We start from the raw sequence: 27,552 nt of genomic DNA, 5'->3' as shown, positions 1-27,552 counted from the left end.
CTGGAGGCAGGTGCCCCGCGCGGCCCCGGGAGGGCAGGGCCGCCGTTTCACCCAGAAGGTGGTAATCATTCTGAGCTTTAGGTAGCCGCGGCTGGGGAGCTGCGTGCAGGGCCCGGCGCACGAGGTTCGCGGGCCTGCGGCCGTGCACTCAGTGGAGAGAAGCCCCTGCCCGGACCCCCGCAGGCCCAGCCCTCCCCCCGCGCAGGAGGCCACTTGCCGAGGCTGAAGGCCGAAGGCCGTCCTCAGGCTCGCAGGACCTGCCACCCTCCCGCCTGCTGGCTTAGCCTTGGACCATGTCGCCAGCAGAATTCCCAGCGTGTGATTCTCTCTCGCTGGGGAGGATGCGTCCTGCAGGCTTTGCAGGGCAGAAGGGCACAGCCAAGCTGAAAATCCCACTTGTTGGGAAAAGAGCCCTTTGATCAAATAGCCACGGTCACACTCAAGTTGGGTCACGAGGCACCACAGCCACGTGAGGGGCGAGCGCGACAGAAACCGCAGCGGCAGCAGGGGTGTGGGGCAGGAAGGCTGGGACGGACCCCGGGGCTCCCGGGCAGCGCCCGCGCTTCGCTTTCCCTCCCCTCCAGCCGCCCCAGAGTGTTTCCATTGCTGTGGTTTTGCGGGGTGACCCAGGTTCAGGGGCTGAGGTGGCTGAGGTCGCCAGGCCCGGCCAGAGCGGGCCGCCAGGTGCTAAAGCTGTACACTGGGACCTGGGCCCCCGGGAACCCTGGGTCAGATCCTGCCGCCTGCCTGGAGAAGGCGCTCGGCGCCAGGGCCCTGCCGCCGCAGCCTCCCCGCCGGCCTCGCCCAGCCCCGCGGGGGCTTGGGGCGCGGGGGGCGTGGATCACACACGGCTCCGCGCTGAAAATATGCCTCTGCTTTCCAGAAAACTGAGTCAAATGGTGTGAAGTTTGACTGACTGATCATCGTTCTGTGGACGTGTTGCCAGGTGTCTCTTCAAGAAGAGAAATAAATTTGTATCTCTCTGCCTTTATTCCGGTTTAAGGTTTTAATAAAAATGCAGCCAGGGAAAATCGCGTAGCAACTTGCGTGGAGCCCAGATTCATGCTGCCGACAAGCAGTTTCGACTGGCTTTCTCACACATTCTCTGGTTTCCACCGGAAATCTAACCCCCCCCCCGGGGGACGCCAGAGAGCCCGACAGCCTGCATCTGTCCCCACCGGACGTGCGCATGAGCCTCTGCCGTCAGAGCAGCCCTCAGCTCATCCCTCTCTCGCAAAGCTGGGCTCGTGTCGTTGCAGGGCCTGCGGGTCCGCTGCCCGCGGGGATGCTTGGACCAGGGGTGGCCTGTCTCAGCCTCCGCCCACACCTGACGGGCCGCCCTGTCCTGCAGCCTGTGCTGCCCACCCTACCTGGCGGAGAGCTGCGGTCCTTCCGTTAGATGCCCTGACGTGAAGGGTGGGGCTGGGGAAGGCCGCTCTGTTTTGCGGACTGCAGGCCTGGGCTGGCTGGGGTCACCCCACCAGGCTGGGCGCCCAGAGCAGCTGCGCCTGACCCCTGGGCCCCTCAAGGGAGCACCAGGCCCTTTGAGGGCATCCTGAAGCCTGACGTGGTCCACCCAAGGCTCCAGCCCTGGGGGCCCCGGTGACCCCGGCACCACAGGCGGGAGCGGGGAGCCCCTGACGGGGCCGGAGGGGTCACAGCCTGGGGCTGCGGAGGAGGAGGAGGGACGCTTAGAAACACGGAAATGCAAAGCTTTCCGAACCCTGAGAGCACGGCCGGAGGGCGCGGCACGATGCCGCCCGTGTGCCGGGGACACCAGCCGTACGTGGGGGAAGGGGTCCCCGCGGACAAGCCTCCGCCCTGCGGTCGGCGGGCGAGGGGGCCTGCTTCCTGCGTGTCCCCAGCAGGGGCACAGAGGACCGCACACACCGGCCCCCAGGGGAGTGAGGGGCCCAGCGTTTCTCTTGGGGTCTCCAGGCCGCTCTTCCTGCGTCTCAGCTGCCCCGCGGGGGTCTGCGGGGCACGGCTCCTCCGGGACCACAGGCCTCGCATCGTCTCGCATGTGCCCCCTCCTCGCTGCCCCCCTTCCCGGGACATCACAGCACATGGGCCCCTGCGACGGCCCTGCCTGGGAAGGAGCTGGGCTGCCCCCGTTTCCGCTTGACCTTCGCAGCCCAAGCGGAAGCAGAAGCGTCAGTTTATCCTTTAAGTAGTGGAATCTTCACAGTATTTTGCCAGGAGACGGGAGGAGGCCCTGAAAGTCCTCTGTGATGCCCTGTAACCTCAGGGCTGAGCCTTCGCACAGTCAGATGTTCGATTTTACTGAAGAATAAATGTCCAATTTTCAGGTCTTCCCTTGAGGAGAAGTGGCCGCTGAGCAAACATTTCCAACAGCGTTCAGACGCGCAGCCGGCCGCGAGGGGAACCTCTCGAGTGACAAGTGAGGAAGCAGCTACTTTTCCAAAGAAATGTGTCTTATATAACATCGTATAACGAGGCGGCGTCCTCGCGTTGCTGGTGGAAGACGCAGAGGCTAAGGGTCTCCAGCTGGAGGGGGAGGGGGTCCCGGGAGGGCTGTTGGATCGCGGGTGTTCAGGCTGAAGGCGTGGGAGGAAGAGGGCATCTTTGTCGCGGCTCTGGCCAGGCTCCCGGCCGCCCGTGCTGAGCTGGGTGCCCGTCAGTGTGACCGTTCTGCAGAGAAAACATTTTGAAAATGAACGTTCAGAAATGTTACGTAATCGTTACGGGATTTTATTGTGAAGAATGATATGTATCCCTTATTTTTTTGTAAGTTGGGCTTAAACACTGAAAAAACTTGGGAATCCACTTTTTTTTTTTTTTTTTTTTTTTTTTGCGGTACGCGGGCCTCTCACTGTTGCGGCCTCTCCCGCTGCGGAGCACAGGCTCCAGACATGCAGGCTCAGCGGCCATGGCTCACGGGCCCAGCCGCTCCGCGGCATGTGGGATCTTCCCGGACCGAGGCACGAACCCGTATCCCCGGCATCGGCAGGTGGACTCTCAACCACTGCGCCACCAGGGCAGCCCCGGGAATCCACTTTTAAACTTGTTTTAAGATACTCCAAGCGGAGGGTTTCGGTTGGTGGGGCCTATTTATTAGAGTTGTCAAAATGCAACACGTTCTAAGTGGTCTGGAGCAGCAACTGAGGGTCACGGAGCACAGAGATTTACTGCCCGGACTTTAACCAAATCCCCTGCAGAACCGGTCGACAGCTTGGACTAACCCCCAACGCGATGAAGAAGTCCAGCCAGTGATGCGCTTCTCATTCTGATCTACGTGTCCTGGTGAGGAATCTTTTCCAGACGTGATAGTCGTCAAAACCAAGTATCAAGGCTTCCCTGGTGGTGCAGTGGTTAGGAATCCGCCTGCCAGTGCGGGGGACACGGGTTTGAGCCCTGGTCCGGGAGGATCCCACATGCCGCGGAGCAACTAAGCCCGTGTGCCACAACTACTGAGCCTGCGCTCTAGAGCCCGCGAGCCACAACTACTGAGCCCAAGTGCCACAACTACTGAGCCCGTGCGCCTAGAGCCCGTGCTCCGCAACAAGAGGAGCCACCGCAATGAGAAGCCCACGCACCGCAACGAAGAGTAGCCCCCGCTCGCCGCAACTAGAGAAAGCCCGCGCGCAGCAACGAAGACCCAACGCAGCCAAGAATAAATAAATAAAAATAAATTTATAAAAAGCAGTGGGGTTTTAGAACCAGCACCAACCCATTGCCAGGTCTGCACCTCGGAACGAAGTCCTATCTCCGTGGTTATTTCTAAGGCAGGATTCACGACCTTCTCCAGACCCGCCTTTCTGGAGAAATGGGACAACCCCACTTTGTCCTGAGGAACTCTTTCCACAATCAGGCAGAGGTACAACCTGCCCACAGTCCGAATGGGTGTGGATAAAAAAAACCTGCCGAAAGCTGTGCTCTAGTCGCCTCGCCAAGAAAGCACTATAGGTCGGAAACCCCACTTGGAGCACGGCTTCACCTCCCACACCAGAGAGACCCAGTTTGCATTTCCCCAGCACGGCAAACGCGAGGACACAGTGGCATCGGGTGTGCGTGCACGTCTGTGTGTGTGTCTGCGTGCATGTTGTACACGCGTGTGCACTTTGCTGCCTGTTCTTCCTGGGAAAGAGGACGGCCTCGCTGGGCTCAGCGGGAAGGGAGGCGACGCCCGCAGGTGGCCCGGGACTCCTGCAACGCGCACGTGGTGGGCCAGGAGACCCCTGCGCGCCCACGCTGGTGCCCCCGGGACGGCGCGGCCTGCTCCTCCAGAGCTGCTCTCAGGGCACGCGGGGCCCTCGAGTGGACGCCTCATGTCCCTTCTCACCAGGGAAGAGAGTCCCTATTAGAGCCACACGGTTGTCCCCATTCGCCTGGAGATTTTCCAGTGTTCTGAAGGGTTGTGTCCGGGACCGATTGTTTCACGTGTTGATCATTGTCTGAGTTCTTCTTCCTGGAGGAGAAGTAAGTACAACGATCAAGGTTTGGTGAAGAGTTCAGGCAGGGTTCCAAACGTCGTTTCAGCTTTAGACAACCACGAGCTCTGAGAACGCAGTATCTCGCAGAGCACGTGACGTGACATGGCCTCGGGTGAGGCTGTTGAAACATCCCTCCTTGCAGGAGCCCAGAGCCGAGAGTGCGCGCTGGGCACTCGGGCACGGGGTGGAGGCCACGTCTTCTTGCTCCGCGTGCGCCTCTGCTCGCTCTGAGCACACGCTAGCGCCATCTGTGTCGTCTACTGTGCGCGCTGGCACTGCTTCCTTCTATGGACGATGCTCCTGACTGCTTGGCTGCTGTCCTTGGTCCTGGACGCACATTTTATAAGATGCTTCACCCCTCCAAAGGGCGATTCTCCACCCTCCCTCCTGTCCACTCCTTTGCACGCAAAATTGCATGGGACTCGCTGGTCCCGCTGCCAAAAAAGGGGAGCAGCGTGAGGGGTGGGGGCCACTTCAGGCAGCTTTTGCCCACGAGGGTCCCTGTTGCCGGGGGACGAGCTCCCCTGCAGGAAGCTGCCCTTCCCACCTGCCCTACTCACAAAGCTCACCAAGAAGACCTGCCTCCGTTCGGTTTTCCCAAAACCCCATATAAGTACAGCCTGGAACACTTAAGAAAAACCTTCAGGTTTAGACGTTTATATTTGTTGAACCCATGAGAAATAACTAGTTGTTGGCTACCCTGTGGGTTGTTGGAAAAGAACCCCTTGTTCTGAGCAGATGCTCAGTAGATAGTTACTGAGTGAGTGAATGAATCTTTTGTTAAAGCTAATGTTAATAGGAAAGTAATGATTATGGCATAAAATTATATCTATCCCGTGGGACACTTTGATCTCAACAGAGCCCCAAGTCTAAACTGGGCATTTAGGCACAGTCAGGATGTCAGGGACAGTGTCGGGGACCAAGAAGACTTTTCAGACACCCCGGAAATCACAGAGGCAGAGCTGGCTGCGCTGGCAACAAGGAAGGGAAGATGTCTGCAGTTCCAGTATCCTTCAAGATGCTTCAGGCTTTAAAAATACTAAGCTAAGGGCTTCCCTGGTGGCGCAGTGGTTGAGAGTCCTCCTGCCGATGCAGGGGACACGGGTTCGTGCCCCGGTCCGGGAAGATCCCACATGCCGCGGAGCGGCTGGGCCCGTGAGCCATGGCCGCTGAGCCTGCGCGTCCGGAGCCTGTGCTCCGCAACGGGAGAGGCCACAACAGCGAGAGGCCCGCGTACTGCAAAAAAAAAAACTAAGCTAAATTTTATTAAGTACCACATTTGTATTTTTAATGGTACAATTTTTAAATTGAAAAAGTCTGTCCGTGATAAGTCAGGCCATTCCAATCACTGACTCTAGTTTCCTCTTGGAGCCACAGCTGTCATGCCCTCCCTGTCCCTGTGTGTTGTCCTTCCAGGGATTTTCCACATCGTAGAGATTATTACCAACATCATCCTCTCACTGAATATTTAAAACCACACCTGTATTTTTAAGAGGAAATCGTATAGGAAATTTTGACAGATAATTCAGGCTGGGAATTTACGGAAAAACATACAATTCATCAATAAATATAAAAATTTACATCTTAAATTTGCTTATTTGTGGAGTTGGGAGTCCCAAGGGAGCACATATCATGACAACATTCACATGGTCCCTATGCAGGTGGGGTTCCATTTGACCATCAGTGCACCTGCCGAAGCTCGGGAATGATGTTTACTTTCCTTTTACAGGTGAGACCCCAGAGAGGCAGATTTTGCTTAAGGTCACTGGGGCCGCAGGTGACCTAGCTGGGAAGGAACCCAGGGGGCTGGGCTCTCTGCCCTCTGCTCTCCCAGGCCACCTGAATCTTCTCTCTGGGCTAAAATGCAGAGATTTTCATAGCTACAGGATTCCCAATGGAACCACATCAATATATCCTAGTATTTGAATTTTCATGCCTGGAAAAGATGGAATAACAAGGAACAGATTTATCCTCCCAAGGTAATTTAAAAACTAGAAAAATAAATACGAAATAATGATTTCGCATACACCAGACGGGCAGCAAAGGATAGAAATCCCTGAGAGGGGAAACTAATGAAGGGTTTCCTGTGGTTCCTCCAGTTTACTGCCTGGAGACTTTCCAGGCCAGACAGTGATGGGGGACACAGCGGAGCCCAGAGGTCTCAACGTGCGAAGGAGATGGGGTTGGGGGCAGGGAGAGGCCAAAGCAGCTGGGGTTCAAAGATGGGGTCCGAAGAGAATTCCAGAGGGGGGTGTGTGTGTGTGTACACCAGACATTTTAGGTAGAAATAATTTCCATTTCCTAGAGACATATCAAGAAGAGGGAACACTTCTCAACTCATTCTAGGAGGCCACTATTACCTTGAAACCAAAGCTAGACAAAAACATCAGAAGGAGAAAAATCCAGAGGCCAATATCACTCATGATCATAGATGCAAGAATTGTTAAGTAAATTTTAGCAAATTGAATCTCAAAAATATAGAAAAGAAACTATGTCATGACCAAATGGGTTTATCCTGGGACTACAGGACTGGTTCAGCACTCAAAATCAATCACATGTGACTCACCATATGAACAGGATTAAAAAAACCCAGCTGATGATTTCAAAAGATCAGGGTTGGCAAACCATGGCTTATGGGCCATAAGATATAGGATCAACACCTGTTTTAGTAAATAAAGTTTTATTGACATACAGCCACACCCATTCTTTTATGTATTGTCCCTGGCTGCTCCTGTGCTACGATGGCAGAGTTAAGTAGTTACAACGGGGACCATATTGCCCTCAAAGACTAAAATATTTACTATCTGACTTTTTACCAAAAAGTTCACTATGCCTGCAATAGATAACAGAAAAAAACTTTGTCAAATTTCAACATCTATTCCTGATCAAAAGGCTCAGCGAACTAGGAGTAGAAAGAAGGTAACTCCTTCAACCTAATAAAAGGATTCTATTAAAAATGCCCACAACTAACATCAGCTTTTAGTAGAAGCACCCTTAATGTTTTCACCCTAAGCTATGAAAGGATGTCTGTTCTAACCACTCCTATTTGACATTCAGCATTGTGTCAGAGCTGGTGAAATAAGGCAAGAAAAATAAATAGAAGGTGTATATACTGGAAAGGAAAAACAAAACTGTTCACAGATAATATAATTTTGTAGAAAATCCTGAAGAATCCACAGGAAGACTGCTGGAACTGAAGGCAGGTTGATCAGGGTGGTGGGTTACAGAGTCAGTGTGTGAAACAATCACATTTCGATATGCTAGAAACAGACAGTTGGAAATTAAAATAAGTACCATTTGTAGTAGCACCAAGAAATGGGAAATATTTATGTATAATCTAATTATGCAGGGTTTTGTTGCTGATGAGGGGAGTCACAGGAGACCTAAAGAGATGAAATCATTGCAAGGTCAGAAGACTGGATATGTCAAGATGTCAGCGTCTTGCAAAGTGATCTACAGATCTGTAGCAACCCCAATCAAAATCCCGCCCAGTTTTCTTTTGTTGAAATTCACAAGCTGTTTCTTCAATTTATATGGGAAGACAAAGGAACCAGAATAGCTAAATCAATTTAGAAAATCAAGACCACAGTGGGAGGATTCATGCTACCTGATTTCAAATCTTGTTGTAAACATACAGTGACCAACACAATGTGAAATCTGAAAAAGAATAGATCTTACGTCAGTGGAACAAAAGAAAGAATCCAGAAATAGCCCCACACATATGTGATCAACTGATTGTCACCATCTGGCAATTCAAAGAGCAAAGTGTCAGCAAAAGCAACGCAACAGAGAAAGCTGAGTTTGTTTAACAAATGGTGTTGAAACAATGGAGCATCAGGACATGCAAGAAATCAAACCAAAACAAAATATCTACCTTTCATCACGGACACAGATTAACGCGACATAAATCATAGTCCTAAGTGTAAAATCTACAACTGTAAAATTTCTAGAAAAGAACATAGAAAATATTTGTGACTTGGAACTAGGCAAAGATTTCTGATATTCGACACCACAAGCATGATCGATAAAATGAAAATGGATAAATTGGACTTGATCGATATTAAGAATTCCTGATCTTTGAAAAACCACGTTATGCAAATGAAAAAGCAAACCACAGACCGGTAGAAAATATTGTCCAATCACATACCTGGTGAAGGACTTGTATCCAAAATGTACAAATACCTCTCAAAATGCAATAATAAGAAAACAAACTAATAAATCATGGGCAAAATGTCTGAACAGACATCTGACCAAAGAAGATACACAGGTGGCAAATGAACAGGACGGGACGCGCAACATTACTAGTTACTAGGGAAATGCAAATTAACAGTACAATAACATACCGCTGCAGGCTCATGAGATTGGTTAAACGATAGAAAATATCAAATGTTGAGGAGGACCCAGGGCAACTCGAATCCTTCTAGTCAATGCAAAAATCTGTCTTGACAGTTTCTTATAAAGTAAAACATAGTTACCGTATCTCTAGATATTTACCTAAGTGAAACGAAAATCTGTATCCACCCCAAAACTACTACGCAGATGGTTACCGTGGCTTTATTTGTAGTTCCCAAACCTGGAAACAGGTTGGATGTCATTCTGCTGGTGAGGAATGAACAAACTGTGGTTCCAGTGGAGCATCACTCACTGAGAAGGGGGCGATGGCGGATACACACATGACACGGCAATTGGCCGACGGAGGAAACCAGACTCAGGGTCTACACAGCGAACGACACCGCGTGGACGGCATTCCGGAAAGGGCAGCGCTAGAGGCACAGGAAACAGGTCCGTCCTTTTTAGGGCTGGGGGTGGTGGAAGGAATTGACTACAATGGAGGCGTGGAATTTGGGGTGATGGACCTGTTTTGTCTTGTTCGTTGCAATGGCGACATGACCCTATGTATTTGTCAAAACTTGCAGGACTGGACGGTAAAAAGGATGGATTTCACTGTGTGTAAATTATACCTTAATAAAACCCAAAAAGTCTTGTAATAACGCCTGACATTTCTTACGAACCAGACTCTGTCTGCCCCAAGTTGTCTACCTCTGTCAATTCGTTTAATCCTCACAGTAACTCCATAGCTTACAGACGATGAAACAGGTTCAGAGAGGTGAAGTCACTTAACCAAGGTTGCACAGCTAATAAGAGGCAGAGCCAGGATCTGACCAGCTCTTGGCCTCTACCCTGCACTGTTTCCCACGCCCCCATGTCCCACAGAAACGTTTCCATTTCCGCTCCTGTTCAGCAGAGAAAGACGGAGGGTAGGTTGGATTCCTCTGGACTATGACAGATACCAATAAGAATCTAAGACTAGGCTAACATGATCAACGTCAGGGAAAGGTGATATATTACATGGTCAGTGGCACCACGCCCCTTAGTGGTGAGGAGCCTCTTCCAGCCCGGGAAGGGAAGTGAGAGCAGCTCCCCTGCCGCGGAGCCTGGACTCCACGTCAGCGAGTCGTCCCTGGGAGTCCTCCTCGAGAACCGCTTTGCCTCGTGACTCCGAGGTCTGGCTCATGAGGACGATGTTACGAAGCCTGTACGTTTGTGACTCTGGGGGGTCAGTGGTGGGTTCAGTGTAGCCCCGAACAGTGAGTCTGGGAAGCGTGGGGTTGCTCTGCTCGTGGAAGAAATGAACACGCCCCCAGAGGGTGTGAGGCAGCCTGTGTGCTAGGGGTTGTGTGTCTGTCTGGAGAGGAGGCCGTCGAGCAAAGGGAAGGCTCTGCCTGTGGTGACAGGGTCAGGAGGCCCGGCATCTGCTCAGCAGAGCGTGGGTGCCTGGGGGACCGAGGATGGAGAGGGGAGGGTGCGCCTCCCTGTGGGGACCCCGAGGGGCGGGAGCCCTCCCTGGAGCGGGGGCCTGGAAGGCTCCAGGGACTGGGTGGGATCGGTGACGCTGCAGGTATTGGACCATGTTTGATCTGCACAAACAGGAATTTCCAACGGCTCAACCTAACACGTGGTCCTCAGGAGGCGTTATAATCGACTCATTCCTTCCTATTTTGAGGCTCCAAGTCCCCCAAACAGAGACACGTATGACGACTGTCTTCTAGGTGATCACTTGTCTACAGAGAATATGGGGTTGATCTCTAACCTAGTTCAGACGAATCACTGCAAACTCTGGGGTCTTAGACGATGCAAGAACAGAAGTCGTTCTTGTGCGTAAATCAGTGCTGAGCACCCAGGCGGCCTCCCGTGAGCAGAAACGAGAGCAGCACTTCCGTGGAGGTGAGTTTATCTTCGGCAGCAGGAGAAGGTTCTAGATAAATCTGCCCACACAACCTGGGGGATGGATCCTGCCTGTTCCGGGGGAGCCGATCTCGGTGGGGAGCCGGGGCTCGGGGTCCCCTCGGTGTCACGAGGGGCAGGCAGGGGGCGCTGGCCGCCGGCTTCTAGATGGACGGGGGCTCTACAGTGAACACGCACCCGGAAGGCAGACCCGCCGCGTTGTTCTCCGTGGCGACGCTTCCCGCTCTCAGTCTGCATGTCTGAGTTCCCACGGAGCAGGCCCCTCTGGGAGCTGCTCTCTCTGCTGCACTGTTCTAGAACAGAGGACAGCCCCGGTGGCCTCGTACCCGAGCGGTCAGGGCTGCCGCCAGCCTGCTTCTTAAACAACTTCCTGTTCCGCAGAAGGCACACGCGCCCACCCGTGAGCTTGCGGGAAGACAGCATAGGGGATGCACGAGGCCACGCCAGCCCCGTCCACACGTGGCCCAAGAGCGGTCCCGGGACCCACGGATTGGTGGGGCTGCGTCTGTCAGTAGGAGGTGCTGAAGGGCTGACGTCGTCGTCCTATTACTTCCATTCCTGGCAATCTCGCGCTGGGTGAATTTCTGTCCACGTTCCTGCCCAGGACAGCCAGGCTCAAGGCAGAGACAAACTCTGAGCCCACAGATGAGAAAAGCAAACGCTCTTGGTGTGGCCCACGGGCAACCTGAGCACACGTCAGTCGAGGCTCACACGTGGGAGAATCTGAGTCGTGGCTTCTCACCCGGGCCACAGCCTCTTCGGAGGGTGCTCGGGGCTGGACTTGATATTTGAATGGGCTTGATCACCCCAAACCGCCTTCCAGTCGTCCCGGCGGGCCTGTCCTGAGCAGCCCTGGGAGCCCCCCCTTGCAGTCTCCTTGGAGACATGGGCACCATCCCCACGTGCCTGGGACCCAGGCATCACGGGAGGAAATAACACAGGGAGGAAGACAGGGCTCCCAAAGCCTCACTCCGCTTCTTAACCAGAATACAATGGCGAAGTATTTATTTTTACTTTGTAAAAAAGGCAGTCAACGTTCAGCGGGGAAACTCCTCTTGGCTTGACAATTTCCTGGGCGCTGGATGGGAGGTCTTTGCCGGCAGGTGGGGTCAGGGGTCGCCCTGAAGTTCACGTGTTGGGGTCCTGACCCCAGTGCCTCTGACGGTGACCTAGTTAGAATAGGGTCGCTGCAGACGGGACTAGTTAAGGTGAGGCCCCACTGGAGCAAGGTAGCCCTGATCCAACAACATGACTGGTGTCCTTATGAAAAGGGGAAATTTAGCCGCAGACACAGACGTGCACGGGGACGGAGGCCAGGTGACGGCAGGGGCAGAGATGCAGTGATGTCTCTACAAGCCGAGGACTGTGCAAACCACCAGAACCGGGGTCAGGGGGCACGGAGCAGATTAAGGGCCCAGCCCCCCTTGGTCTGGACTCTGCCTGCATAGCCGACAGGCGGGTGGTTCCTAGTGTTTCGGCGCCAGGTCTGCGGTATTTTGTTCCGGACACAGGCGGATGGACTGGCCGCAGGTGCCGGCGATGGGCCTCGTCCTCGCTCAGGATGAGAAGCTGAAAGCAAGCAGTTCTCTCAAGCACCGACGTCTGCCGGGGAAGGGGGGCCCGGGTGTAGGCGGAATGCGCCCGCAGGCCCCCCAGCAGGAGGTGGGTCCTGGCTCCAACCAGGGCAGCGAGGAGACCCGTGATGCACACACGGCCCAGATCTCAGACTCACAGAAGGGTGAGCGTATCCCGGAAGCTGCGGCTTTCAGTCTTTGAATCTTCCCACACAGCTAGGAAGGCGCTTTGTCCCGTGACCAGTGACCACCTCCTGTCTCTCGAAACAAAACACGTGCATTGTTTTTATTCTGTTTTTCTCTTCTAGATGTTGGTGCCAACCCAATGAATTGATTTCAGGACCCACTCAGTGGCTTGGAAACCACTGGCCTGGTGGAGCCCCGCTTCCCGTGGAAAGGTGTCAGCCCACCAGGCGGGGCTGAAGGGACCAGCTGTGTCCTAACCCCCAGCACGGAGACGGGTTCCTCTCCAGCTATAGCCGTGCTGTTGTCTGATCTTCCCTCTGTTTCTGCCAGACCTTTTCTTTGCCCTTTGCCTTCAGCGAACACGGAGGAGTACTCCTTTAACTTGCTCGCCCCTGTTTTTCCAGTCCAGTTCCTCCGTGACCACAGGATCTCTCTCTGGCAGTTTCCTGGCCTGATCCCGACAGGTCAGTGAGCACCTCGGCGAGGCCCTCGGTGGATTTGCCTGCGGACCCCAGAACCCGCCCCTTCGGCCACAGCAGAAACTCTTGTCAGGTTGCATCTGAGCTGCTTGTGAAGTTACTAGATCACGATGGGACTTCGCCTCTTCTCCGTGTTAATAAAACACATGCCTGTAGAAGCCGGTCCTCTGCTCAGATGAGCTCCAGGGCTCAGTGTTCCCTTCCAGCTGGGACACTTCAGTCATTCATCTGCCCGTTCATTCATTCAGAGTCTGCAGACACCTACCCTGCAGGTGTGGGCTTCACGACGCCGTTTCCCTTTAATTAAATGGGCTGAACCTCTAACAGGATGTCACCAGCCACCGACTGGCTGTGTAGCCCTTCTGCCGATCCATTCTTTCCTGGAAACTAGCAGGTCCTGGTGGGTCATCCCGACCCCTCCTGGCCCTGGTATCCCATCATCCTAGATGCCCTGAAAAATCAAAAATGGATGCCTGCAGAGCAAAAGGAGGGGGAATCAATGCCTGATCAGGAAATGGGAAACGTTACATTCGTGCAGCGAAAAAGACTGAACAAGTATCAACGTGGTGGCGGTGGAGATGGGGGAGTATTTCCCGCCAACTCCTCATCAGGCAGAGGCAGTGAAACTTGCCTGGATGGTTTGGCTGGGGAGGAGGAACGTCTGTTTGAGGCTGGGGGGCGACCAGCACCTGCAAGAGGGGTCACCAGCACTCACGGCTGCATGACGATGATGAGGCAGGAATTGCTTCATGATTGTTGTTTCACCCAGGGATCCTTGTTTGGATTTACCCCATAGTTATCAGTTTGTTTTAAAACAAAATTCTATCAGTGTGAAACTCTTAGGATTTTACAGTGTATGTAGGCTTAACTCATGCATTAAATTTTTTTCTTTTTGGCAATACTCCTTAGAAAGCAAGATCCGAGTATATGTAGTATGCTGTATACTTAAAGTGATGCTGAATGATTGAAAATAAAGGAAAGGAGGTGAGAGACATATGTTGAGCACTATGAAACATTGATAAAGGAAACTGAAGCTGATTCAAAGAAATGGAAAGATATCGCATACTCTCGGATTGGAAGAATTAATATAGTTAAAATGGACATACTACCCAAAGCAATCTACAGATTTAACTCAATCCCTGCCAAATTACCCATGACATTTTTTCACAAAACTAGAACAAATAACCCTAAAATTTATATGGAACCACAAAAGACCCAGAATTGCCAAAGCAATCCTGAGGAAAAAGAACAAAGCTGGAGGCATAATCCTCCCAGACTTCAGACTATACTACAAAGCTACAGTAATCAAAGCAGTATGGTATTCGCATGAAAACAGGCACATAGATCAATGGAAGAGAGGACAAAGCCCAGAAATAAACCCTCACACCTATGGTCAGTTGATCTACAACAAAGCAGGCAAGAATACACAATGGAGAAAAGACAGTGTCTTTAATAAGTGGTGCTGGGAAAACTGGACAGCTACATGGAAAAGAATGAAATTAGAACATTCTCTCACTGTCAGGATTTAAACACCTAGATCCTTGCTTCTCCTGGGCACTTACTTTACATGAATGCCAGCAGGGGTTATTGAGGATGACGACCACCTGTAGAAGTATTGCCAACCTGGAGGCATTCCAATCCAAAGGTTTATAAATATTACAGCAGCCACTGTGGAGAATAGTGTGGAGGTTCTTTGAAAAACTAAAAATAGAGCTACCAAATGATCCAGCAATCCCACACCTGGGCATATATTTGGAGAAAACTCCAGTTTGAGAAGGCACACGCACCCCTATATTCACTGCAGCACTATTGACAATAGCCAAGACATGGCAGCAACCTAAATGTCCACTGGACAGAGGAATGGATAAAGAAGATGTGGTACATATATACATGGAATATTACTCAGCCATAAAAAAGAATGAAATAATGCCATTTGCAGCGACACGGATGGACCTCGAAATTATCATACTGAGTGAAGTAAGTCAGAGAAAAATATCATATGATATCGCTTGTATGTGGAATCTAAAAAAATGATACAAACGAACTTATTTACAAAACAGAAACAGACTCCCAGACATAGAAAACAAACTTACGGTTAACAAAGGGGAAAGGGAGGGGGAGGGATAAATAAGGAGTTTGTGATTAACAGATACGCACCACTGTGTATAAAATAGATAAATAACAAGGACCTACTGTAGAGCACAGGGAACTATATTCAATATCTTGTAATAACCTATAATGGAAAATAATCTGAAAACGAATATATATATATATGTATATATATTTAGTTATTTAGTTATCTAGCTAGCTAGCTAGCTAGCTAGCTAAATGAATCACTTTGCTGTACACCATAAACTAACACAACATTGTAAATCAACTATACTTCAATAATAAGAAAAAAGAAATAGTTGAGGAAGATCAAGAGGTAGAAACTTCCAGTTGCAAACTAAATGAGTAATAGCTATGAAATGTACAGTGTGGGGAATATAGTCAACGATTATGTAATACCTTCGTGTGGCGACAGATCGTAACTAGACTTATTGTGACGATCACTTTGAAAGGTATAGAAATACTGATTCACTGTGTTGTGTAACAGGAACTAACGTAGTGTTGCAGGTCAATTATAGTTCAAAAACAAACAAACAAACTCATAGATAAAGAGATCAGACCTGTGGTTACCAGGGCTAAGGAGGAGGGGAATGGGGTGAAGGTGGTCAAATGGTAAAAACTTTCAGTCATAAGCTAAATTAGGACCAGGGATGTAATGTACGACATGATAAATGTAATTAACCCTGCTGCAAGTTATGTATGAAAGTTGTGAAGACAGTAAGTCCTGAGTCCTCATCGCAAGGAAAATTATATTTTCCTATTTCTTTAATTTTGTATCTAAATGAGATGATGTTCAGTGAAATTATTGTGATCATTATTTCATGCTGTATGAAAATCAAATCATCATGCGCACACCTGAAACGTACACAGTGCTGCGTATCAATTCTATCTCAATAGAACTGGAAGAAAAAAAGAAAATCATTATCATCTGACATAAAGAAGCAAGGTACAGAATTTATATTGTACGTTTCCAACTATATTTTAAAAATAAGCCTTGAAAAAAGACTGAAGGGAAAGGATAAAAGGAAAGATTTTGAAATGATAAAAGAAACGGCCTTTAAAATATGAGATGTTCAGACTCACTCATAATTAGAAAATTGCAAATTAAAACAAGACAGAAACACCCTCCTCCCCCATCAGATTGGTGATAATTTACAAGTGTGAGCACACACTGAGGGTGAGGCTGCTGTCCCAGCCATGCTCGATGCCCACGCCCCGTCCCTCCACTGCACGCGGATGCCGGCCGGGGCAGTCACCAGGTGACATTTACCATTGTTGCGAGACCTGTCTTCAAGGCCAGAGGAGAGCTGTGGTCCATGGTAAACCTCGGGACCACAGACTTGGTAACTCTCATCAATTTGGGGTTCTTGGATGAAGAACATAGAAAACATGGGGGAGCATTTGATTACATACTTATGAACATTTCAGCTCACACTTTATTTTAAAAGGCTGGGTTGAAACACTCATGTTATTTTCAAATTTTATTGGAAAGCATTTTGGAAAGTTATTGTGTAAATATAGAATTATCTGACTATTCAGATTACATAGTCACTCATTTTTTGATCCCGCCATCCCAGTTCTAAGAATTTACCCTGGAGGGGCTTCCCTGGTGGCGCAGTGGTTGAGAGTCCGCCTGCCGATGCAGGGGACACGGGTTCGTGCCCCGGTCCAGGAGGATCCCACATGCCGCGGAGCAGCTGGGCCCATGAGCCATGGCCGCTGAGCTTGCGGGTCCGGAGTCTGTGCTCCGCAACGGGAGAGGCCACAACAGTGAGAGGCCCGCGTAACGCAAAAAACAGAAAAAAGAAAAAGAAAAAAAAAGAATTTACCCTGGTGATACATCTCCAACAACAGGAAAATACTTATGCACTAGGCTGTTCATTGCAGCAGTGTTTGTAACTGCAGAAGGTTGGAACCAAGTGAAAACACTGTACACAGATAGCAGGGCGCTAAGTATGGTTTACACACGTTGTGGAATATTTTGCAGCTGTGAAAAATAGAGGGAGATCTGTATTAACGGATGTGGACTGATTTTCAGTTTTCATTGTTAAGTGGAAAAAAAGACTAGAGGAGATTTATGGTGTGTACCCCTCATGCAACAAAGGAGGGATACATGAATATCTCTCATCTCCTCATTTGTGCAAAAGGAGACACAGGAAGATGGAAGTAAGGAGACTGGTCCCCTGTACAGGTGGGATGATGGGCTGGGGGGGTTTTCTGTGTTCCTTTTTCTAGAGTGTGACTTTCAGAACCATAGTGATGCTTCAGGGTCAGATGTAAATAAGTATTTATAATTAACAGGCTGAGGGAACCGACAAGGGAAAGCAAACAGTAACAAGGAGCCTTACGTATTAGAAATGAGCCACATGCAGGGTGCCCGGTGGGCAGGGAGGATGGCCCTGGCGACACCGGAAAACAATGACACTTAGAGATGAAAGGACCGATGAAAAATATTGTTCTCTTGTGGGGTGACTGGATTTTCTCAGGGGCAGGGATAGCAATTCTGAACTCCAGGACTACGCAGTTAAATCTGTGTGGAAAGTGGGAGCCAGTTCCTAACAAAGTGGTACCGAGAAGGAGCTTCGAGAAGAGCCCCTGAAATTGATACTGGAGTGGAACCAGAGGTGCCCGTGTGAACTCATGGTTTATACAGAGAAACAAAGGAAGCAGGGAGGGAGGCTGAGAAGTCAGCACAGAGGTGTCTGTGCGTGTCTGCGTGCACGTGTGCATCTGTGTGTGTGTGTGCATGTGTCTCAGTCTGCATCTGCATGTGTGTTTGTGTGTCTTCATATGTTTTCCAGCTCTGTCTGCCGAGAGGGACTGGAAGCAATGCTATTCCACTGAATTTACCTGGCAGCCACCTTTGGTTTCTAAGTTCAGTTCTCCAGTAAAAGAAACCAGATTCTTAGGCTGGGGCAGGTGCAGTACTTGTGGTGCCAGAACGTAAGGAAGTGCTCCGAAGGGATGAGGCATTAGAAGGACAGAAGAACCAAATGGAAGGATTCCCCAAAGCAAATTTGGGGCAATTTGGACACGACAGTAATGACATTAGCGTGCTAAACCCGATAGAATAAATATTTGTGAGTGCGAACGGATATGAATAAACATTTAAATATGCACATACATACATATTTATAAAGGGCAAGCGCTTCCTTAAACCAGAATCTCAATTAATAGCAGAGAAGGATGATAGAAATAAAAAGTTGCCTTTCAGCAAACACCACACTGGCCATTGGGCAATTTGCACAGGTCAATGTGTGGGATGCACCCAGAGGCGTTAGAAATATTAACTGTAACTGCAGCCCTATTCCTGTTCAATCTTCCAAACACCAGACGCCCGCCGGCTCACTGGAAAGACTGTTTGGGGAATGGGCTGAAATGCAGATTCCCGGGCGCCACCTGCAGAGACGTTCGATGGGCCCGGGAATGTGTCTTTGAGTCACCTCTTGTCTTCTCCGTGCCCAGGAGGGAGGAAATCTGCCTGACCAGGGAGGTGTCACGGTGGCGGAAGCGGCATCGTTCTCCAACCCTCCAACCACGCTGTTCCTCCCCCACGAAGGAGGCGTCTCTGCCTACATCCTCCTGTCCTCCCACCTCGTCTGAGCTCGGGCTGGGACCTGCCCGGCTGCATTTACCGTTATTGAGAATTTCGTCCTCAGGGTCCGGAGATAATGAAATATCTGAGAGCTCACGGTAACCCTCAGGACCACCAACTTGATAGCTCTCATCAAGGTCTGCATCTTTGATGAAAAGCATGGAAAAAAATGAGGGAAAACATAAATGTACACTCCCGCGAACGTTTTCATCCATACTGTACTTTAAAGCATTAGCTCGGGATGCTAACACAGTTTTCAACTTCTACTGAAAACGCGCTCTGGCCACCTAGTATGTAAACAGTCAGGCTTCATCTGACCTCCTTGAACCCAGCTGTTCAGCAGATGTTCCATGAGGTATTGGAACTTCCATCTGGATGTAAATTTCAAGAAAATGCTGAACGTCCCTGCCGCTGAATGCGTTTTCACGCGCTGCATGTAGATTTCTGCCATGCTGCTCTCTCCTGAGCGAGGGTCAAATGCTCCGTCTTGGGTCTCAGGGTGCTATTTGACTTATCTGTATGCATTTGGACCACAGGAAGCTGCACTTTGGGAAAGCACATTGTTTTGTTCACTACTAGCTCTGGGGCCTCGGGCCAGTCCTCTTCCAGACCTTACTTTTATCCCCTGGCGGATGGGGTCGTAGTCACTGCCCTGCTCTCAGAGGTTTAGGTGAGCATCAAACGTGCTGGGTGGTCGAAAGCTCCTATTTCCGTACGCCCCGGGTTCCCGCAGTGGCTAAACCCCACCTGCATCCCAAGCACGAGGCCCTTCTTGCACGTGCACCCAGAGACCAGCCGGGATAAAGGGACTTGTCTCTGCCTGTCTAGGTGTGACCTCCCCAGTCTAGGGGAGATTACAGCAGATGTTTGGGACGACTGTTTCATCCACATCTCCATCTGCTTTTGCCCCAGAAGTAGCTGGCCTCAAAGAATGCGACCATGATGGGATTGTGCATATGTACCACAGACCTCTAGGAACACATGTAATTAGGCTTTAAGAAATGTGTACTTGATTTTTTTCTTTGTCGGAGTCTTTGTCGATGTTGGTGGGAGTCTTTGTGTTTGAAGAAATGATGATTTATTTGGCTCCAACATCTCTCGGACCAGAATTTCATCTTGGAAAAAGCACACAAGGACAGTTAAACCAGCAATGCAAGACCCTACCTACATGCTTCAGCTCTACGCAGACCTAAGGCAGGCGGCGAATGCTGGACTGGACCAGGGACTCAAGGAGCTCCGTGGAGATGGACCTGGTTTCTAAAGAACCTTGTCTCGGTGGGGAGACCACCGCCTCCCTAAATAAGTTCTGAAAACCTGAGACCATCCAGGTACCCTGGACAAGAAACAGGCCCCCGGAGATACGATGCTGGAAACCCGGCCCGGGCGGCGTCGTAATTCTCCTTCCTGCCCCTGCTGCCGTCTGTCCCCTCTCTGAGTCTCCTCCCTCTAGCTGTCCCCCGGCAGGCAGGCACGAGCATCTTTCCTGATTTCTACCTGATGCTCAGGGTTTCCTTCCTGTACATCCTCTGACCTCTGCCAGGGAGCTTCTAACATAGGCGTCCTGGACTGTGTGTCGGGCAGCCCCGGACCACACTCTGGTTCTGCTCTCACTGGCTGTGCTCTTACACATGTTTCTCTTGAACCTTGGGTTTTCACGTCTGTAAAATGGGGTCTGTGCTTATCTCATCGGGACTTTTACGAGGTTCAAATGAAGCAGGGCATGTAGGGAGCACTTAACATGGACTGGGATGGGGTTGAGGCTAAATGAATACACGGCAGCGCTGAGCCCCATCTGCGAGCCCGGTGGTCGTGTGACCGGCCATCCACGCACTGGGTTTGTATTGACTCGAGCCCTGATTTTCCTGGTTCAGCATGAGAGTCCCAAGTCCCGGGAGCCCCTCAGTCCCAGCCAAGTTGAAGCTGTCAGCTGGTGCCCCGGTTCCAGCTCACGTGGAGACACACGGAAAGGGGAGAAGCCCGCAAGCACCACAGGAAGCAGAGACTTCGCCCCACACACGGGGCCAGGCTCTCCCAGTTCTGTGGCTCCCTCCCCAGAGAGCCTGAGCCTGGCCAGGGCCTGGCTGTGTGCACCCAGGGGCGCTCTGAGACCCCTGCAGCCGGGGTGGGGGGTACAGGATATGCGGATCGTCTGGACCTGCAGCCCTGCTTCTTTCCGACGACCTGGCGGCAGCCCTGATGTCTGGAGCTGTGGACGCCCCCCGGGACCCCGGGGCACAAGCTGGAGGGCCGGCCAGGGCGACCTGAGGGGCGCGGCCTCGTGGTGGGGCTGCTGGGGACACAGGAAAGGACCCCGCGGGGCGGGGTTCCCCACCCCCCATCCCCCCACCCCCGGGCTCTGCTCGAGCGGCCTCTGCAGCTGCTCCGCAGTACCTCCCCCACCTCGAGCCGGCCTTGGCCCCTTTGCTGGGAGCTACTGTGCAGAAGGACCACCGCTAAGTCCCGAAAACGTCATGGCGTCAGGCTAGACCGGGGGTCACGGGGAAGAGTGGACACTCAAGGGAACCACAAGCATTTACTGAGCACCTACTGTGTACCAGACACGGTCCAGGTGCTGGAGGGTCAGGGACGGCCCAGCCCTGGTCCCTGGTCTCTGTCGCGAGGCATCCAGCCGTGTGTGAGGGCAGGACGAGGTGTGCACAGACCTCCGGCTGTCACAGGGCCCCTACCCGGGGCTGGCGCGGCGGCCAGGCAGGGGACAGGGCTCGGCCGACCAGCACAGAGAAGCGAGGCCTCCTGCGGTCAGTGTGACGCGCAGGACGCTGGGGTGGCCTCCGGGGACACCGCGCCATGACCCGCAGACATCCTGAGAGGTCCCCGGAGAGGGTGGTGACAGCCCAGCTGCAGCAGGACACACTCCCTGCCGGCGGGCAGGGACAACCTCGGGTGAGAGGGGCCGAAGTCGCCCTCAGGGCTGGGGGCTGGGGACGCCCCAAAGGTGGGCAAACCAAGACCAAAAGCTGCCGGAAACTTCCACACCTCTGTAAGTTGTGCGTATAATCGTAGCTGGAAGAACCCTCAGGTAGACATGAGCCGACCAGGTGTGCAAGGTGAGAAAGCTCTGTGGTTTTAAACCTTGTCCTTTTCTACTTAAAATTTTCCTTTTTGAGAAATGAGATATTGAACATGCAATCGGACGATGACCTACATAACATAGAAAACACTCTGGCCGCTGCGTGAGCGCCCTGCAGGGCAGCCAGCTGGCCACCCAGACATCACAGGAAGCTGACGCTGGAGGCCAAACACCCACCCGCAGGGATCGGCGCCCCCCTGACGGCCGGCCGGGCCTCATCAGTGACTGATGGCTTCCCGTGCTCCTCCCTGCTTCCAACTCAGGATGCGAGAGAGTCAGACGTGCTCCCCTAACCCATCACACGGAGCCGCTTCTGGTCAGCACCTCCCCCAGGACACCCCTGAGCTGTCCCCCCAGCACCTCCCCCAGGACACCCCTGAGCTGTCCCCCCAGCCCCTCCCCCAGGACACCCCTGAGCTGTCCCCCCAGCACATCCCCCAGGACACCCCTGAGCTGTCCCCCCAGCACATCCCCCAGGACACCCCTGAGCTGTCCCCCCAGCACCTCCCCCAGGACACCCCTGAGCTGTCCCCCCAGCACCTCCCCCAGGACACCCTGAGCTGTCCCCCCAGCACCTCCCCCAGGACACCCCTGAGCTGTCCCCCCAGCACCTCCCCCAGGACACCCCTGAGCTGTCCCCCCAGCACCTCCCCCAGGACACCCCTGAGCTGTCCCCCCAGCACCTCCCCCAGGACACCCCTGAGCTGTCCCCCCAGCACATCTCCCAGGACACCCCTGAGCTGTCCCCCCAGCACCTCCCCCAGGACACCCCTGAGCTGTCCCCCCAGCACCTCCCCCAGGACACCCCTGAGCTGTCCCCCAGGCACCTCCCCCAGGACACCCCTGAGCTGTCCACCCAGCACCTCCCCCAGGACACCCCTGAGCTGTCCCCCCATCCCCTCCCCCTGGACACCCCTGAACCCCCTTTCCCACCATGAGCTCTCCCCGCCCCATCTGCCTGAGTCTCTGCCACACGCCAGTGACGGTGTCTGACGCTGCGCAGCGAGCTCTGAACCAGCACCTCTGCTGTTCTCATGTGGGTCCCATGGCTTATTTCCAGACACAAGGATTTTCCACTTCTAAGGCTCTCCACTTTCTGCCTGGGATGTGAGGGCGGGGCAGGGGCTGCAGTTCCCCTGCAGGGTTAGCTTGCTGAGCCCAGAAAGTCATCAGAAATCCCGGTGACTCCATTGTTTCTGACCTTTTCCCAAAGGTTGTCTGGGGCTCTGGGTGGTGGGCCGCCCGGACGGAGCGGGTGCTGGTGTCGGACTCTAATTCTCCGCTACAGTAACTGTCAGACCCGCCGGGCAAGTGTGAGTCCTCGTCCCAGCCACTCCCTGACCTGGTGGAGCCGGATTCTCCCCGAGAGCTCAGCTGACCACCATCCGGCCCCAGAGCTGCGCGTCCTAACCAGCAGCATCCTGAAGGGGGTCTCACTCCGCCCAGCTCAGGCCTGCGCAGGCCGTGGGAACGTGATCCTAGCCTCAAACCAAGTCACCTGGCTCCACCTTGCGCGGCTGCCCCAGCTTATCTGGGACACACCCACCGACGGTCACCCACCCCCTCCAGGCATGGACTGGATGTGTGATAAGAGGAGCCTCCTTACCAAATCCTGTATCCACATCGTCATCCAGATTTCTTAAATCTGCTGGCTGTTCAGTGCCTGAAACTGGGGGGAAAAACCCAATAGTTTAACAACGTTCCCTGAATTTGCACCGACTTGTCCGTCGGCCGACTGGCTTTTGCGGGGCCGACCACCTGCTCGAGGGGGAGGGGCCCTGCACGGGGCTCCTGGGACTCGGGGCCCGCCGGGAGGGAGGGGTGAGGACGGGTGGCGCGCCGGGCGCTGGAGGTGACACCCGCGCTCCCGGGCCGCGCTCACTGGCGCCGCCCCTCGCGGGGGGAAGGAGCGCCGGGCGGGTGAAGAGGGACCCGCACGTCCTTCCGTAAAAAGCCCACGCGGCTCCCGTATGACCGGCGGGCTGAGGATGTGACGTGCGGAAGGGACACCGTCACGGCCACCTGCCCTGTGCCTCTCTGGACGGGGGGGCAGAGGCACTGGCCCCGCCGGCTCCTCTTCCGTAAGCGAGCGATTCTGGGCGGTCCGAGTCCCCTGGGGGAGCTGACCGCCGGCAGCAGTCCTCCGTGGGGCCCCTGGGCTCCTGGCCGCCGGCTTCCCCGGCCTGGCCGACCCGAAGCAGCCTCGCGGCCCGGGCAGTGGGCGGGGACTCTGAGTGCCGGCCCCCCGGCAGCACCGCCCAGGGCTCCTCCCCCTCTTCTTAGGGCTGGGTGTCCGGCTCCAGGTCCTCCATTCAAGGTCAGGGTCAGCCCCTTCCTCCAGCCCCTGCGGAGAGCAGAGAGCAGGCAGCCGCCCCCAGGGGCCGGCCGGGCAGGGCCCCCGTCCCCTCGGGGCGCACAGAGCGTTCAGGTGGCGCCTGCAGGCGCTCAAGTTCCAGCACTAAAGCAGTGACGACGCTGATTTTCCAAGTTTTAATGATGGGCAATCTGCATACCGATCGGCTCATCTGCGCGCCCGCGGCTTCGAACAACACAGGAAACCGGCATAAAGAGGGCCGTGCTGTGATGACAATGGCTTCCCAGTGTGCTGACCTCCGTAAACGCAGCAAACAAAAGTACAGTCCTCTTTGGCTGCGACACTAACGAGTCATTACGAACGGGTACAGCTGCTCGTGCAAGCACTTTGTTAAAAATATTCTTCTCATTTTGTGTCTGTCCCCAATTATAGCGGAGCCATTGTGCCAGCCAGCCAGCGAGCGCAAGCAGAAGAATATTTACGTTCTGTGGTCTCGGCCGGTTTGCGGAGCGCACTGTCAAATGTAGCCGCCTCGCCGTGTTGTGCCTGTTGACGCCTCCTCCCCTGACATTCTCAGTTTCCCACCCGCCCTGTGCCCGCGTTAGGATAACCGAGCTGGGAAGCCCTTGACGGTCACCTGCGGACGTCTCTGTCTGCACGAGGAGACGGACCGACTTGGGGCTGCGTCAGGAGCGCTTGGGTCAAGCCTGTGTGGGAGCAGCTCCCGCGGGCACCGGGGGCCCGACAGTCGTGAAAGGAACGGGCAGCCGGGGGAAGCCAGCGGTGTAGGGTGACCGCACGTCCCCACCTGTCACAGACCCTTCGACACCCCAGCACCCAGAGGATGCCGTCCTTGGTCGGCGCCTCAAAACTCAAAGTTTCTTGCAGGAAAGCAGCTGGAAGCAGTAGCTTCTTCGTGACGAGGTCAGGCAGGGGGACCTCCAGACCCAGGCTGGGCTGGGCCACCCCCCTGGTAACTCTGGGCCCGGCCTGGGCCACGTCCTGCTCTCAGGGGAGCCGCATGGGCCCTGTGCTGACTCTCCAGGGCCTGCTCGTCCGGCCTGGGAGCTGGGCCGGGGGTCTGTCGGGACCCCTTTCCTCGAGCTCGCCCTTGGTGACCTCTGAGGGGGGCAGGAAGGGGAGGGGGGAGCAGGGGGCCCGGGCTTGCAGCCTCCTGCAGGAAGAGGGGGTCGGGGGGCCCCACCCCTGTCTGCACCTGCGGCCTCCTCGGCCAGCGAGTCACATCCCAGCAAGGGGGGGCGCGTCCACTGTCCCCTTCCTCAACTCAGAGGTCAGGACACAGCAGCCGGAGCCAGGTGGGGCCTGCTTGGGTGGGGTTCGAACCAGCCGCCTGTAAAGGACATTCTGAGGCCTGGGGGGAGGCCTGAGTGTGGGCCAGTACTAGCCCTGCACGGGGGTTTTGTTAATTTCGTTAGTGTTTCAATGACACTGTAGGTATGTAAGAGAAAAATGCCTTCATCTTAGCAAGAAGGCGTTTGCATAAAATCATAAGACGTCTTGGACGATGCTAAAATGCTCCAGTAACAACTAAAGTGTGTGTGTGTGTGTGTGTGTGTGTGTGTGTGTGTGTGTGTGTGTGTGAAACAAGACGGCAAAACGTATACGCTTGAAACCGGGTGATGGAGTTTCCACGATTCCCCCACTTTTGGGTGAGCTAGAAATTTTCCATAATTAAAAGTTAAAATGTATAATGTATGCTACTCTCCCATGGAGTATCGGATCTGAACAAAGCTTCAAATATAGAACAACGCTCCAACTTGCTCCATTCCCCCAGCAACAAACGGTAAATCTGGGGAGGCATGAAGGGGGGGACCCCAGGAGAAGGCCATGGCCCGCCTGACTCAGCCCAGGGAGGCACCTGTGTTCTCCCACCCACAGCAACGCCCGTGACTGTACCCGTGGTCATGTTTATCGGCCGGAACTCAGCTCCCTGCCCGCAGCAAAGCAGCAGGACGAAGACGGCCACTCCTGTATTAGCCGCCATGTTCCTCCAGCTGCGGAAGGAGGACGCTCTCCTGAGGTCCCCTCAGATTCTCCCGCGTGGTCTCCAGGACACTGTGGAATGTCCAGGGTGTGTGACCTCACGGCAGGAAGCGAACAGCGTCCTGCCTGTGTGGGTGGCAGAGACAGGAAGATGCGGGAGACCCCTGGGGCCTTGGGGGACGGGGATCCCCTCTCCTTACTTCTGTTGCCCGTTCCTGTCCTCCCTCAGTCCTGCAGACCCTGAGACCTGGCAGAACCCGACAAAGCCAGCTTCGGGGGAAAGAGGTGCATTGGGCAAAGGCTGGGAGCTCACTGAGTTACAGAGCAGGTGCTGGAGCCAGCAGGGGGGCCGGGGCTGACGCCTGTCTCCCCACCATCACCAGTCCCCGCTCCATCTCAGCAGGAGCAAGGCTGCTTGTCCCCCCGCACCACCTCCCAGCTCCACCCCTCCGAGATTCTTGCTCCATTCACACCAGTGAGCAAATCCCACAGGATTTTGGTTGGCTTGCCTGGGCCATATCGCATCCCATATCCCAATCCCGGACCGATTCCTATGTCTGGGGCTCAGAATGGGGTAGCTGGCCACCCCAGGGCAGGGCTGGGTCCCAGGTGGACAGTCCTCCAACCACAGGGGGGTGGTCCTGGATGCACAACAACGGTGCCCCCTAAACCCGGGGAGGACCCAAAGGTGGCAGGCCCACCAGGGATCTTTTGGCTTTTTTATGTTTTTATTGCTGTTATGGGGAACTAATGCAGATGCTTTAAGGATTTTCTTTGGGTAGATGTGGAAAGCAGTCTACCTTGAGGGGTAGCCACGGAGGAGACTGCAAACGTTTGCAGTGTCCATGGACATGTTGGATTTAAGCACAGCTTACATTTGCAGGGAGCATGTTGGGGTCCGTGTCCCATTTGAGTTAATTAATGGTCTGATGACACAGAGACCAGTGGTCTGGACACTTTCCACTCAAGTGCGGTCCTTTGACCAGCAGCCTCAAATGGAAAACAGCACCATGAAGGGTTGTAGAACTTCGACCCACAGTCTGCAGTGACCAGCCCGGGCAGGGAAACCAGTGTCCGTGGTGACCATCCAGAAGCAAAGAGTGCCAACCACAGGAACCGTCCAGGTAGGTCCAGGAAGGTAAACAACAGCCCCTGCCGGGATCTGATCAGTACCTGACAGTTTTCCTAGTTTTTGTCTCCACTTCCAATTTAGACCAAGCAGAGAGAGCTGGGCTCTCACGAATGACACTCTGGACGTTTCCCTGTAAGGGTGTGGACAGCAAAGCCGGAGAGACCCACCCTGGGCAGGTGTGTCCTCCACGCTCACTTCAAACAATATAAACTTATAATCTTCCTGGTTCTGGAGACCAGAAGCCCCAGCCGGGCGTCGCTGGCCTAAAATCGTGGTGTCAGCAGTGCCGTGTGGCTTCTGGAAGCTGCGTGGAATTTGTTTCCTTGCCTCTTCCCACTCCCAGGATCCACCAGTTCTTGGACTGTGGC

At 53.6% G+C, this 27,552-nt stretch overlaps 1 long non-coding RNA gene across 3 annotated transcripts; it reads right to left on the bottom strand.

Moving 5' to 3' along the window:
• Nucleotides 1-671: 671 nt before the first annotated feature.
• LOC132593857 (uncharacterized) lies at nucleotides 672-23,953 on the bottom strand. 3 transcript variants are annotated; one of them, XR_009559802.1, is made up of 3 exons: nucleotides 23,341-23,953; nucleotides 16,640-19,758; nucleotides 672-2,652 (listed from the first exon to the last, which is right to left on the bottom strand). It is a non-coding gene; the product is annotated as an uncharacterized lncRNA (long non-coding RNA). The 3 variants fall into 3 exon arrangements; XR_011376901.1 differs by having other exon boundaries at nucleotides 18,684-19,758; XR_009559803.1 differs by lacking the exon at nucleotides 672-2,652 and having other exon boundaries at nucleotides 16,517-16,788; nucleotides 18,684-19,758.
• Nucleotides 23,954-27,552: the final 3,599 nt, after the last annotated feature.

This window comes from Globicephala melas, chromosome 18 (assembly GCF_963455315.2).
Source record: "Globicephala melas chromosome 18, mGloMel1.2, whole genome shotgun sequence".
NCBI classification, from domain to species: Eukaryota; Metazoa; Chordata; class Mammalia; order Artiodactyla; family Delphinidae; genus Globicephala; species Globicephala melas.
The sequence above is the reverse complement of the archived record's forward strand: the minus strand, read 5'-3'. Positions and strand labels throughout refer to the sequence as shown.